This window comes from Arachis ipaensis, chromosome B10 (assembly GCF_059453495.1).
Source record: "Arachis ipaensis isolate K30076 ecotype BB chromosome B10, ASM5945349v1, whole genome shotgun sequence".
Lineage (NCBI taxonomy): Eukaryota > Viridiplantae > Streptophyta > Magnoliopsida > Fabales > Fabaceae > Arachis > Arachis ipaensis.
Genome location: NC_142435.1, coordinates 103,319,424 through 103,334,652, shown reverse-complemented (window position 1 = coordinate 103,334,652; position 15,229 = coordinate 103,319,424). Strand labels below are relative to the sequence as shown.

Here is a 15,229-nt window from a genome sequence, read left to right as displayed (position 1 = left end):
GTTGCCAGGCCAGAATGGCTCTATTCAGAATTCTCCATCTGTTGCTGAGAAGATGATGGAAAATGCTTGCTATTGCTAAACCTATTTCTTCCACCATTATTATTATTAAAGCCTTGATTAGGCTTCTGTTGGTCCTTCCATGAGAAATTTGGATAATTTCTCCATGAAGGATTATAGGTGTTTCCATAGGGTTCTCCAATGTAATTCACCTCTGCCATTGCAGGGTTCTCAGGATCATAAGCTTCTTCTTCATAAGATGCTTCTTTAGTACTGTTGGATGCAGATTGCAATCCATTCAGACTTTGAAAAATCACAGGATTCCTCTCAGAGGTGTACATGAACTGGTTATTTGCAATAATTTCAATGAGTTCCTGAGCTTCTGCAGGGGTTTTCAGATGAAGAGATCCTCCTGCAGAATAGTCCAATGACATTTTTGACAACTCAGACAGACCATCATAGAATATACATATGATGCTCCATTCTGGAAGCATGTCAGTAGGACACCTTTTGATCAATTACTTATATCTTTTCCAAGCTTCATAGAGGGACTCACCTTCCTTCTGTATGAAGGTTTGGATTTCTACTCTAAGCTTGCTTATCTTTTGAGGTAGAAAGAATTTGGCCAGGAAAGCACTGACCAGCTTTTTCCAAGAGTTCAGGCTTTCCTTAGGTTGTGAATCCAACCATGTTCTAGCTCTGTCTCTTACAGCAAAAGGGAAAAGCATAAGCCTGTAGACCTCGAGATCAACTCCATTGGTCTTGACAGTGTCACAGATTTGCAAGAATTTAGCTAAGAACTGATGAGGATCTTCCAATGGAAGTCCATGAAACTTGCAATTCTGTTGCATTAGAGAAACTAATTGAGTCTTAAGCTCAAAGTTGTTTGCTCCAATGGCAGGAATTGAGATGCTTTTTCCACAGAAGTCAGAAGAGGGTGCAATGAAGTCACCAAGCATCTTCCTTACATTGTTGGCATTGATATTGGGTTCCGCCATGTCTCTTTCTTTTTCAAAAATTTCTGTCAGGTCCTCTCCAGAGGGTTGTGCCTTAGCTTCCCTTATTTTCCTCTTAAGAGTCCTTTCAGGTTCAAGATCAACTTCAATAAGAATGTCTTTGTCCCTGTTCCTGCTCATATGAAAAAGAAGAGAACAGAAAAGAAGAGGAATCCTCTATGTCATAGTATAGAGATTTCTTTATGTGAGTAGAAGAAGAGAAGAATAGAAGAATGAGAAGAGAAAAATTCGAATTTAAATTAAAATAAAAGGAAAAATATTTTTGTTTTTATTTTAAATATTAGCTAGAATTCGAAATTTAAAAGAAGAGATAAAATAAAATTTGAAAACTGAATGAAGTAATTAAATAAAAAGAGATTTTTGAAAATATTGTTAGTGATTTTCGAAAATTGGAGAGAAAAAAGTAGTTAGATGATTTTGAAAAAGATAAGAAATTTAAAAATCAAACAAAAAGTTAAGTGGTTAATTGAAAAAGATTTGAAAATCAATTTTGAAAAGATAAGAAGTTAGAAAAGATTTTGAAATTAAGTTTTGAAAAATATATGATTGAAATTTATTTTGAAAAAGATTTGAAAAAGAAATTTAAAAAGATTTGATTCTGAAATTAAAGTTGATTACTTGACTAACAAGAAACTAAAAGATATGATTTTAAAATTTCAAAAGATTGAACCTTTCTTAATAGGCAAGTAACAACTTGAAAATTTTTGAATCAAAATATTAAATGCTAGCATTATTTTCGAAAATTATGAAATAAAAATAAGAAAAAGATTTTGAAATCAATTTAAAAAAAATTTGAAAAATATGTAAAAATAAATGAAAAAGATTTGATTTTTGAAAAAGATTTTAAAAGGTAGAATTTTGAAATTGAAATTTATGAGTAAAACAAGGAAAGATATATTTTTTATTTTTGGATTTTTAGTAAAGAGAGAGAAAAACATAAAAATGATGCAAAACATAAAAATTCAAGATCAACACACATGATGCATGCAAGAACACTTTGAATGTCAAGATGAACACCAAGAACACTTTGAATGGCAAGATGAACACCAAGAACTTATTTTTGAAAATTTTTTAAGAAAAGACACACATGCAAGACACCAAACTTAGAAATTTTCAATGTTTAGACACTAACAAATTGAAAATGCATATGAAAAACAAGAAAAGACACAAAACAAGAAAATACAAAGATCAAACAAAGAAGATCATCAAGAACAACTTGAAGATAATGAAGAACATCATGCATGAGTTTTCGAAAATTTTAGTGAAAAAATAAAATATGCAATTGACACCAAACTTACAATTTGACACAAGATTCAAACAAGAAACATAAATTATTTTTGGTTTTATGATTTTATTAAATTTTTTTGTATTTTTCAAAAATTATTTGGAAAAAGAAAAATAAGGATTTCAAAATTTTTAATGAGAATTCCATGAATCATGCAATGTCAGCCTAAAACTCTGGTCCAGGAATTAGACATGGCTTACTAGCCAGCCAAACGTTCAGTGAAAGCTCCGGTCCAAAACACTAGACATGGCCAATGGCCAGCCAAGCTTTAGCAGATCATTACATACAATAGCTGATTTACTGAGAAAGACAAAGAAGCTCTTCTAAGGATAGTTGAAACCTCGGTCCAAAAGATTAGACATGGCTTAACAGCCAGCCAGGATTCAACATATCTCATGAAACTCTAGAATTCATTCTTAAAAATTCTGAAGAACATAGAATAATTTATTTATTAATTTTTGAAAATTTTTTGAAAATAAAAGGAATAAAAACAAAAAGCTTAAAATTAAAATAAAATTACCTAATCTGAGCAACAAGATGAACCGTCAGTTGTCCAAACTCGAACAATCCCCGACAACGGCGCCAAAAACTTCGTGCACAAAATCGTGATTGTTCGTTCCCCAGCAACGGGGCCAAAAACTTGGTATGCACTTTCATAATCTCAATTCTTTTTCACAACTCCGCACAACTAACCAGCAAGGGCACTGGGTCGTCCAAGTAATAAACCTTACGTGAGTAAGGGTCGATCCCACAGAGATTTTCGGCTGAAGCAAGCTATGGTCATCTTGTAAATCTCAGTCAGGAAAATTCAAATGGTTATGGAATTTTGATAATTAAAATATAAATAAAATATAAAATAAGATAGAGATACTTATGTAATTCATTGGTGAGAATTTCAGATAAGCGTATGGGGATGCTTTGCTCCTTCTGAATCTCTGCTTTCCTACTACCTTCATTCAATCATTCATACTCCTTTCCATGGCAAGCTGTATGTTGGGCATCACCGTTGTCAATGGCTACTTCCCGTCCTCTCAGTGAAAATGGTCTAAATGCGCTGTCACCGTATGGCTAATCATCTGTCGATTCTCGATCATGTTGGAATAGGATCCATTGATCCTTTTGCGTCTGTTACTACGCCCAACACTCGCGAGTTTGAAGCTCGTCACAGTCATCCCTTCCCAGATCCTACTCGAAATACCACAGACAAGGTTTAGACTTTTCGGATCTCATGAATGGCCGCCAATAATTATAGCTTATACCACGAAGACTCCGATCTTTCGGAATGGAGGCTAAGAGATACACGCTCGATCTAAGGTAGAATGAAAGTGGTTATCAGGCACGCGTTCATAGGTTGAGAATAGTGATGAGTGTCACGGATCATTGTATTCATCATGTTGAAGTGCAAGCGAATATCTTAGAATAGGAATAAGCTTGAATTGAATAGAAAAACAATAGTACTTTGCATTAATTCATGAGGAGCAGCAGAGTTCCACACCTTAATCAATGAGGTGTAGAAACTCCACCGTTTAAAATTACATAAGTGAAAGTGGTCCAGGCATGGCCGAATGGCCAGCCTCCCTAAATGTGATCAATGATCAAAAGTGATACAAAGATAGTCTCAAAAATGATCAAAAGATTCTCTTAAATAAATCACTAAAAGTAGTTTTTATACTAAACTAGTAGCTAGGGTTACAGAAAATAAGTAAATGATGCAGAAATCCACTTCCGGGCCCACTTTGTGTGTGCTTGGGCTGAGCATTGAGCTTTCATGTGTACAGACTCTTTTTGGAGTTAAACGCCAGGTTGTAGTCTGTTTCTGGTGTTTAACTCTGATTTGCAACATGTTTCTGGCGTTTAACTTCAGAATAGGGCAGGAAGTTGGCGTTTGAACGACAGTTTGAGTCATCAAAACTCGGGTAAAGTATGGACTATTATATATTGCTGGAAAGCCATGGATTTCTACGTTCCAACGCAATTGAGAGTGCACCAATTAAGTTTTTGTAGCTCCAAAAAATCCATTTCGAGTGCAGGGAGGTCAGAATCCAACAACATCTGCAGTCCTTCTTCAGTGTCTGAATCAGATTTTTGCTCAAGTCCCTCAATTTCAGCCAGAAATTACCTGAAATCATAGAAAAACACACAAACTCATAGTAAAGTCCAGAAATGTGATTTTTATTTAAAAACTAATAAAAATATACTAAAAAATAATCAAATCATACTAAAAACTACTTAAAAACAATGCCAAAAAGCGTATAAATTATCCACTCATCACAACACCAAACTTAAATTGTTGCTTGTCCCCAAGCAACTGAAAATCAAATAGGATAAAAAGAAGAGAATATACTATAAATTCCAAAATATCAACGAAACTTAGCTCCAATTAGATGAGCGGGACTAGTAGCTTTTTGCCTCTGAACAGTTTCGGCATCTCACTTTATCCTTTGAAGTTCAGAATAATTGGCATCTATAGGAACTCAGAATTTAGATAGTGTTATTGATTTTCCTAGTTTAGTATGTTGATTCTTGAACACAGCTACTTTATGAGTCTTGGCCGTGGCCCTAAGCACTTTGTTTTCCAGTATTACCACTAGATACATAAATGCCACAGACACATAACTGGGTGAACCTTTTCAGATTGTGACTTAGCTTTGCTAGAGTCCCCAATTAGAGGTGTCCAGGGTTCTTAAGCACACTCTTTTTGCTTTGGATCACAACTTTAACCGCTCAGTCTCAAGCTTTTCACTTGACACTTTCACGCCACAAGCACATGGTTAGAGACAGCTTGGTTTAGCCGCTTAGGCTAGGATTTTATTCCTTTAGGCCCTCCTATCCATTAATTCTCAAAGCCTTGGATCCTTTTTGCCCTTGCCTTTTGGTTTAAAGGGTTACTGGCTTTTTGCTCTTGCCTTTTGGTTTAAAGAGCTCTTGGCTTTTTCTGCTTGCTTTTTCTTTTTTCTTTCTCTCTTTTTTTTCGCCATTTTTTTTCGCAAGCCTTGTTTTTCACTGCTTTTTCTTGCTTCAAGAATCAATTTTATGATTTTTCAGATTATCAAATAACATTTCTCCTTTTTCATCATTCTTTCAAGAGCCAACAATTTTAACATTCATAAACAACAAATTCAAAAATATGCACTGTTCAAGCATTCATTCAGAAAACAAAAAGTATTGTCACCACATCAAAATAATTAAACTAATTTCAAGGATGAATTCGAAATCATGTACTTCTTGTTCTTTTGTTTTTAGAACATTTTTCATTTAAGAGAGGTGATGGATTCATAGGACATTCATAGCTTTAAGACATAAACACTTAAACACTAATGATCTTGTAATAAAGGCACAAACATAAATAAAATATAATGCTCAAAAACTGAAAAACAGAAAAATTAAATAGACAAGCAGATTAAGGAATGGGTCCACCTTAGTAAGGGTGGCGTCTTCTTCCTCTTGAATAACTAATGGTGTTCTTGAGCTCCTCTATGTCCCTTCCTTGCCTTTGTTGCTCCTCCCTCATGGATCTTTGATCTTCTCTAATCTCATGGAGAATGATGGAGTGCTCTTGGTGCTCCACCCTTAGTTGTCCCATGTTGGAACTTAATTCTCCTAGGGATGTGTTAATTTTCTCCCAATAGTTTTGTGGAGGAAAGTGCATCCCTTGAGGCATCTCAGGGATTTCATGATGAGGAATTTCCTCATGCTCTTGTTGAGGTCCATGAGTGGGCTCTTTTGTTTGCTCCCTCCTTTTTTTAGTGATGGGCTTGTCCTCTTTAATGAGGATGTCTCCCTTTATGACAATCCCAGCCGAATTGTAGAGGTGGCAAATGAGGTGAGGCAAGGCTAACCTTGCCAAAGTGGAGGACTTGTCAGCCACCTTGTAGAGTTCTTGAGGTATAATCTCATGAACTTCCACTTCTTCCCCAATCATGATACTATGGATCATGATGGCCTGGTCTATAGTAACTTCAGATCGATTGCTAGTGGAAATGATTGAGCCTTGGATGAACTCCAACCATCCCCTAGCCACTGGCTTGAGGTCATGCCTTCTTAGTTGAACCGGCTTGCCTCTTGAGTCAATTTTCCATTGAGCTCCTTCCTCACATATGTCTATGAGGACTTCGTCCAACCTTTGATCAAAGTTGACCCTTCTAGTGTAGGCGCATGCGTTTTCTTGCATCATTGGCAAGTTGAACGCCAACCTTACATTTTCCGGACTGAAATCTAAGTATTTTCCCCGAACCATTGTAAGCCAATTCTTTGGATTCGGGTTCATACTTTGATCATGGTTCTTAGTGATCCATGTGTTTGCATAGAACTCTTGAACCATTAAGATCCCGACTTGTTGAATAGGATTGGAGAGAACTTCCCATCCTTTTCTTCTAATTTCATGTCGGATCTCTGGATACTCACTCCTTTTGAGCTTGAAAGGGACCTCAGGGATCACCTTCTTCTTGGCCACAACTTCATAGAAGTGGTCTTGATGGACCTTTGAGATGAATCTCTCCATATTCCATGACTCAGAGGTGAAAGCAATAGCCTTCCCTTTCCTCTTTCTTGAGGTTTCTCTGGCCTTAGGTGCCATTAATGGTTATGGAAAAACAAAAAGAAATGCTTTTACCACACCAAACTTAAAAGGTTTACTCGTCCTCGAGCAAAAGAAGAAGGAAAATAGTAGAAGAAGAAGAAAATAGAGGAGATGGAGGGGAAGTGTGTATTCGGCCAAGGAAGAAAGAAGTGTTTGTAATGTGTGAAAATGAGGTAGAGTTGAGGGGTTTATATAGGGGTGGGGGAAGGGTTAGGTTTCATGTATTAGGGTTGGGTTTGGGAGGGAAAGGATTTTGAATTTGGAGGTAGGTGAGGTTTCTGGGGAAGAGTGGATGGATGTGAGTGGTGAGGGGTATTTGGGGAAGAGTTATGGATGTGATTGGTGAAGGGTATTTGTGGAAGAGTGTTATGAAAGGGTGTGAAGAGGAGAGAAGAAGAGGTGGGGTACGTGGGGATCCTGTGGGGTTCACAGATCCTGAGGGGTCAAGGAATTAGCATCCCTGCTCCATTTAGCCGTGCAAAATGCCCTTAGAGTGTACTTCTGGCGTTAAACGCCAGGTTGCTGCTTGTTTCTGGCGTTTAACGCCAGCTTTTCTCCCATTTTTGGCATTAAACGCCAAGTAGATGCTCTGTTCTGGCGTTAAACGCCAGTCTGGTACCTGTTTCTGGCATTAAACGCCCAGAATGGTTCCAGACTAGGCGTTTAACGCCCATTCTGCTACTCTTACTGGCGTTTAAACGCCAGTAAGCTCTTCCTCCAGGGTGAGCTATTTTTCATGCTGTTTTTTATTCTATTTTTGATTTTTTAGTTGTTTTTGTGAATTCACATGATCGTCAACCTAAAGAAAACATAAAATAGCAATGGAAAATAAATAGATATAATTAAATAACATTGGGTTGCCTCCCAATATATGCTTCTTTAATGTCAATAGCTTGACAGTGAGCTCTCATGGAGCCTCACAGATAATCAGAGCAAGGTTGGGGCCTCTCAACACCAAACTTAGAGTTTATTTGTGGCCTCTCAACACCAAACTTAGAGTTTGAATGTGGGGGTTTTGTTTGACTCTGTATTGAGAGAAGGTTTTCATGCTTCCTCTCCATGGTTACAGAAGAAGAACCTTGAGTCTTAAATACAAGGTAGTCCTCATTCAACTGAAGGACCAACTCTCCTCTGTCAATATCAATCACAGCTTTTACTGTGGCTAGGAAGGGTCTGCCAAGGATGATGGATTCATCCTCATCCTTCCCAGTGTCTAGGATTATGAAATCAGCAGGGATGTAAAGGTCTTCAACCTTCACTAGCACGTCCTCTACTAATCCATAAGCCTTTTTCATTGATTTGTTTGCCATCTCTAATGAGATTCTTGCAGCTTGCACCTTAAAGATTCTCAGTTTCTCCATTACAGAGAGTGGCATGAGGTTTATCCCTGACCCCAGGTCACACAGAGCTTTTTCAAAGGTCATGGTGAATATGGTACAAGGTATGAAGAATTTTCCGGGATCCGGTTTCTTCTGAGGTAATGTCTGCCTCATTAATGCACTCAGTTCATTGGTAAACAAGAGGGGTTCATCCTCCCAAGTCTTAGTACCAAATAACTTGGCATTCAGCTTCATGATTGCTCCTAGATATTTAGTAACATGCTCTTCAATGGTATCTTCATCCTCTTCAGAGGAAGAATATTCATCAGAGCTCATGAATGGCAGAAAGAAGTTCAACAGAATCTCTATAGTCTCTGTATGAGCCTTAGATTCCTTTGGTTCCTCAAAGGGAAACTCCTTTCTGTCCAGAGGATGTTCCATGAGGCTTTTCTCACTAGGACTCGTCTCCTCCTCACTCTCTCCATGTTCGGCCATGTTGGTCATTGTTATGGCCTTTCACTCTCTCTTGGGGTTTTCTTCTGTATTGCTTGGGAGAGTACTGAGAGGAGTTTCAGTAATCTTCTTACTCAGCTGAACCACCTGTGCCTCCAAATTTCTGATGGAGGACCTTGTTTCATTCATGAAACTTAGTGTGGTCTTGGATAGATCAGAGACTATGGTTGCCAGGCCAGAATGGCTCTATTCAGAATTCTCCATCTGTTGCTGAGAAGATGATGGAAAATGCTTGCTATTGCTAAACCTATTTCTTCCACCATTATTATTATTAAAGCCTTGATTAGGCTTCTGTTGGTCCTTCCATGAGAAATTTGGATAATTTCTCCATGAAGGATTATAGGTGTTTCCATAGGGTTCTCCCATGTAATTCACCTCTGCCATTGCAGGGTTCTCAGCATCATAAGCTTCTTCTTCATAAGATGCTTCTTTAGTACTGTTGGATGCAGATTGCAATCCATTCAGACTCTGAAAAATCATATTGACTTTCTGAGTCAATATTTTGTTCTGAGCCAATATAGCATTCAGAGTATCAATTTCAAGAACTCCCTTCTTCTGAGGTGTCCCATTGTTCACAGGATTCCTCTCAGAGGTGTACATGAACTGGTTATTTGCAACCATTTCAATGAGTTCCTGAGCTTCTGCAGGGGTTTTCAGATGAAGAGATCCTCCTGCAGAATGGTCCAATGACATTTTTGACAACTCAGACAGACCATCATAGAATATACATATGATGCTCCATTCTGGAAGCATGTCAGTAGGACACCTTTTGATCAATTACTTATATCTTTCCCAAGCTTCATAGAGGGACTCACCTTCCTTCTGTATGAAGGTTTGGATTTCTACTCTAAGCTTGCTTATCTTTTGAGGTGGAAAGAATTTGGCCAGGAAAGCACTGACTAGCTTTTTCCAAGAGTTCAGGCTTTCCTTAGGTTGTGAATCCAACCATGTTCTAGCTCTGTCTCTTACAGCAAAAGGGAAAAGCATAAGCCTGTAGACCTCGAGATCAACTCCATTGGTCTTGACAGTGTCACATATTTACAAGAATTTAGCTAAGAACTGATGAGGATCTTCCAATGGAAGTCCATGAAACTTGTAATTCTGTTGCATTAGAGAAACTAATTGAGGCTTAAGCTCAAAGTTGTTTGCTCCAATGGCAGGAATTGAGATGCTTCTTCCACAGAAGTCAGAAGAGGGTGTAATGAAGTCACCAAGCATCTTCCTTACATTGTTGGCATTGATATTGGGTTCGGCCATGTATCTTTCTTTTTCAAAAATTTCTGTCAGGTCCTCTCCAGAGGGTTGTGCCTTAGCTTCCCCTATTTTCCTCTTAAGAGTCCTTTCAGGTTCAAGATCAGCTTCAATAAGAATGTCTTTGTCCCTGTTCCTGCACATATGAAAAAGAAGAGAACAGAAAAGAAGAGGAATCCTCTATGTCACAGTATAGAGATTTCTTTATGTGAGTAGAAGAAGAGAAGAATAGAAGAAGGAGAAGAGAAAAATTCGAATTTAAATTAAAATAAAAGGAAAAATATTTTTGTTTTTATTTTAAATATTAGCTAGAATTCGAAATTTAAAAGAAGAGATAAAATAAAATTTGAAAACTGAATGAAGTAATTAAATAAAAAGAGATTTTTGAAAATATTGTTAGTGATTTTCGAAAATTGGAGAGAAAAAATTAGTTAGATGATTTTGAAAAAGATAAGAAATTTAAAAATCAAACAAAAAGTTAAGTGGTTAATTGAAAAATATTTGAAAATCAATTTTGAAAAGATAAGAAGTTAGAAAAGATTTTGAAATTAAGTTTTGAAAAATATATGATTGAAATTTATTTTGAAAAAGATTTGAAAAAGAAATTTAAAAAGATTTGATTCTGAAATTAAAGTTGATTACTTGACTAACAAGAAACTAAAAGATATGATTTTAAAATTTCAAGAACATTTCTTAATAGGCAAGTAACAACTTGAAAATTTTTGAATCAAAATGTTAAATGCTAGCATTATTTTCGAAAATTATGAAATAAAAATAAGAAAAAGATTTTGAAATCAATTTAAAAAAAATTAGAAAAATATGTAAAAATAAATGAAAAAGATTTGATTTTTGAAAAAGATTTTAAAAGGTAGAATTTTGAAATTGAAATTTATGAGTAAAACAAGGAAAGATATATTTTTTATTTTTGGATTTTTAGTAAAGAGAGAGAAAAACATAAAAATGATGCAAAACATAAAAATTCAAGATCAACACACATGATGCATGCAAGAACACTTTGAATGTCAAGATGAACACCAAGAACACTTTGAATGTCAAGATGAACACCAAGAACTTATTTTTGAAAATTTTTTAAGAAAAGACACACATGCAAGACACCAAACTTAGAAATTTTCAATGTTTAGACACTAACAAATTGAAAATGCATATGAAAAACAAGAAAAGGCACAAAACAAGAAAATACAAAGATCAAACAAAGAAGATCATCAAGAACAACTTGAAGATCATGAAGAACATCATGCATGAGTTTTCGAAAATTTTAGTGAAAAAATAAAACATGCAATTGACACCAAACTTACAATTTGACACAAGATTCAAACAAGAAACATAAATTATTTTTGGTTTTATGATTTTATTAAATTTTTTTGTATTTTTCGAAAATTATTTGGAAAAAGAAAAATAAGGATTTCAAAATTTTTAATGAGAATTCCAAGAATCATGTAATGTCAGCCTAAAACTCTGGTCCAGGAATTAGACATGGCTTACTAGCCAGCCAAGCTTTCAGTGAAAGCTTCGGTACAAAACACTAGACATGGCCAATGGCCAGCCAAGCTTTATCAGATCATTACATACAATAGCTGATTTGCTGAGAAAGACAAAGAAGCTCTTCTAAGGTTAGTTGAAACCTCGGTCCAAAAGATTAGACATGGCTTAACAGCCAGCCAGGATTCAACATATCTCATGAAACTCTAGAATTCATTCTTAAAAATTCTGAAGAACATAGAATAATTTATTTATTAATTTTTGAAAATTTTTCGAATATAAAAGGAATAAAAACAAAAATCTTAAAATTAAAATAAAATTACCTAATCTGAGCAACAAGATGAACCGTCAGTTGTCCAAACTCGAACAATCCCCGACAACGGCGCCAAAAACTTCGTGCACAAAATCGTGATTGTTCGTTCCCCAGCAACAGCGCCAAAAACTTGGTACGCACTTTCATAATCTCAATTCTTTTTCACAACTCCGCACAACTAACCAGCAAGGGCACTGGGTCGTCCAAGTAATAAACCTTACGTGAGTAAGGGTCGATCCCACAGAGATTTTCGGCTGAAGCAAGCTATGGTCATCTTGTAAATCTCAGTCAGGCAGATTCAAATGGTTATGGAATTTTGATAATTAAAATATAAATAAAATATAAAATAAGATAGAGATGCTTATGTAATTCATTGGTGAGAATTTCAGATAAGTGTATGGGGATGCTTTGCTCCTTCTGAATCTCTGCTTTCCTACTGCCTTCATTCAATCATTCATACTCCTTTCCATGGCAAGCTGTATGTTGGGCATCACCGTTGTCAACGGCTACTTCCCGTCCTCTCAGTGAAAATGGTCCAAATGTGCTGTCACCGTATGGCTAATCATCTGTCGATTCTCGATCATGTTGGAATAGGATCCATTGATCCTTTTGCGTCTGTCACTACGCCCAACACTCGCGAGTTTGAAGCTCGTCACAGTCATCCCTTCCCAGATCCTACTCGAAATACCACAGACAAGGTTTAGACTTTCCGGATCTCATGAATGGCCGCCAATAATTATAGCTTATACCACAAAGACTCTGATCTTTCGGAATGGAGACTAAGAGATACACGCTCGATCTAAGGTAGAACGGAAGTGGTTATCAGGCACGCGTTCATAGGTTGAGAATAGTGATGAGTGTCACGGATCATCATATTCATCATGTTGAAGTGCAAGCGAATATCTTAGAATAGGAATAAGCTTGAATTGAATAGAAAAATAATAGTACTTTTGCATTAATTCATGAGGAGCAGCAGAGCTCCACACCTTAATCTATGAGGTGTAGAAACTCCACCTTTAAAAATTACATAAGTGAAAGTGGTCCAGGCATGGCCGAATGGCCAACCTCCCTAAATGTGATCAATGATCAAAAGTGATACAAAGATAGTCTCAAAAATGATCAAAAGATTCTCTTAAATAAATCACTAAAAGTAGTTTTTATACTAAACTAGTAGCTAGGGTTACGGAAAATAAGTAAATGATGCAGAAAATCCACTTCCGGGCCCACTTGATGTGTGCTTGGGCTGAGTATTGAGCTTTCATGTGTAGAGACTCTTTTTGGAGTTAAACGCCAGGTTGTAGCCTGTTTCTGGCGTTTAACTCCGATTTGCAACCTGTTTTTGGCGTTTAACTTCTGAATAGGGCAGGAAGTTAGCGTTTGAATGCCAATTTGCATCATCAAAACTCAGGCAAAGTATAGACTATTATATATTGCTGGAAAGCCCTGGATGTCTACTTTTCAACGCAATTAAGAGTGCGCCAATTAGGTTTCTGTAGCTCTGGAAAATCTATTTCGAGTGCAAGGAGGTCAGAATCCAACAGCATCTGTAGTCCTTCTTCAGCCTCTGAATCAGATTTTTGCTCAAGTCCCTCAATTTCAGCCAGAAATTACCTGAAATCACAGAAAAACATACAAAATCATATTAAAGTCCAAAAATATGATTTTTATTTAAAAACTAATAAAAATATACTAAAAACTAATCAAATCATACTAAAAACTACTTAAAAATAATGCCAAAAAGCGTATAAATTATCCGCTCATCAGTGACAAAACATTCGTTGCATTGCATGATACTGGGACTTCGCATTCTTTCATATAATTTGATAAGGTTGAGGAACTAGGGTTGAGAATGTCAGAATTAGCTTTCGATTTGCATGTGCATTACGGAAGAAAATTGTCGGTAAAGAATTTCACATAAATGTTGCGTTGCAAGTATAGTTTCAAACCTACAAATTATCCTCGGTCAACGTTTAAATTGTTTGTCACTTAAGCAAACCCAACAAAATTAACCGAAGTATTTAAACCTTGGGTCATCTCTCAAGGAATTGCAGGGAAGTGTAGTTTATTATTGGCTATGGAAAAGTATATTTTTGGGTTTTGTAATAAGAAACAAGAAAGTAAAATGGCAAGAAAATAAACTAATAACTAAGAAAGCTCTTAGTAAGGAAAGAGAATTAGAAGTCCTATCCTCATTATCATCGTCAATTATGATGGTAAATGTAAATTACCTTCACTTAGTTAACCTCTAACTAATGAAGGAAAGTCAAGTGCATACAATCAACTTGAGTTCACAAGTCCTAGTCAACTCATAGGGAGAGACTAGATTTAGTGAAGTTCAAGCTAACCGGCAATCTTCAATTACCAATCAACAAGAGACTTTAACAACTAAAGAGTCTCTAATTATTAAATCCAAGTCAAGAACATAAAAATCTAAACTAAAATCCACCCAAGCATTTTATCAAACACTTGGAAGGCATAAAATAAAAACATAGAAAATTGAAAAGACATAGGAAATTCTAAGACAAACCAAAGCAAAGAAATAACAATAACAAAGCAATTGAACAATAAGAAACATGAAACATAAATTGCATTAATGAAAATTGAGAGTAACACATGAACTCATAAACTAAATTAGCAAATTAAAGGAATCAATAAGAGAAGTAGATAACTAAAGTGCTAAAACAAATAAAAGTAAGAGGAAACTAAATTAAAATAAGACTGAAACTTAAATCTAAAGAGAAATTGGAAGAAGAAACCCTAAACCTAGAGAGAGGAGAGAGCCTCTCTCTCTAGAATTCTACATCTAAAACCTAAAGTGTGGAATGAATGAAAGTGTATGGATCCCCCAATCTGCTTCACTCCCCAGCCTCTAATCAGTATTTTCGGACTTGAAACTGAGTCAAACGCAGCCCAGAAATTGCCCCCAACATTTTCTATTAATTTTAGCACGTGACACTCGTCACGCGTGCGCGTCAGTCACAATTTCTTGCGTCAGGCAGGCATACGCGTGGACACCAGCTTCTCAAAACTTCAATTTCTTGTGTTCCTTCCACTTTTGCATGCTTCTTTTCCATCCTCTAAGTCATTCCTGCCTTATAAATCCTGTAATCACTTAACGCACATATCACGGCATCGAATGATAATAACAGAGGATTAAAAATGAGTGATTTAAAGTCAAAGAAGCATCTTTTCAATCATAGCAAAAAATTAGGAAGGAAACTTAAAAACATGTAATTTACATGAATAAGTGAAAGAATAGTTGATAAAATCCACTCAATTCAATACAAAATAAACTGTAAAATAGTGATTTATCAATGCATACCCCATATCAGATGGTTGTGACAAAGTTAGGTTGTAGGCAAGTATCTTTCAAGCTTGATGATAGCGAGTTTGTTCATGATTTGATCTGTTTGCCAATGGTTGGGTTAGAGATGATTTTGGGGTTTGATTAGTTGT

The 15,229-nt window shown here is 36.1% G+C and overlaps 2 non-coding genes across 2 annotated transcripts; both read left to right on the top strand.

The window, feature by feature from the left end:
* Nucleotides 1-485: 485 nt before the first annotated feature.
* LOC148581141 (small nucleolar RNA R71) lies at nt 486-593 on the top strand. Its single transcript, XR_015896109.1, has one exon. It is a non-coding gene; the product is annotated as a small nucleolar RNA R71 (small nucleolar RNA).
* Nucleotides 594-9,456: 8,863 nt separating this feature from the next.
* LOC148581140 (small nucleolar RNA R71) lies at nt 9,457-9,564 on the top strand. The gene has a single exon (XR_015899713.1). It is a non-coding gene; the product is annotated as a small nucleolar RNA R71 (small nucleolar RNA).
* Nucleotides 9,565-15,229: the final 5,665 nt, after the last annotated feature.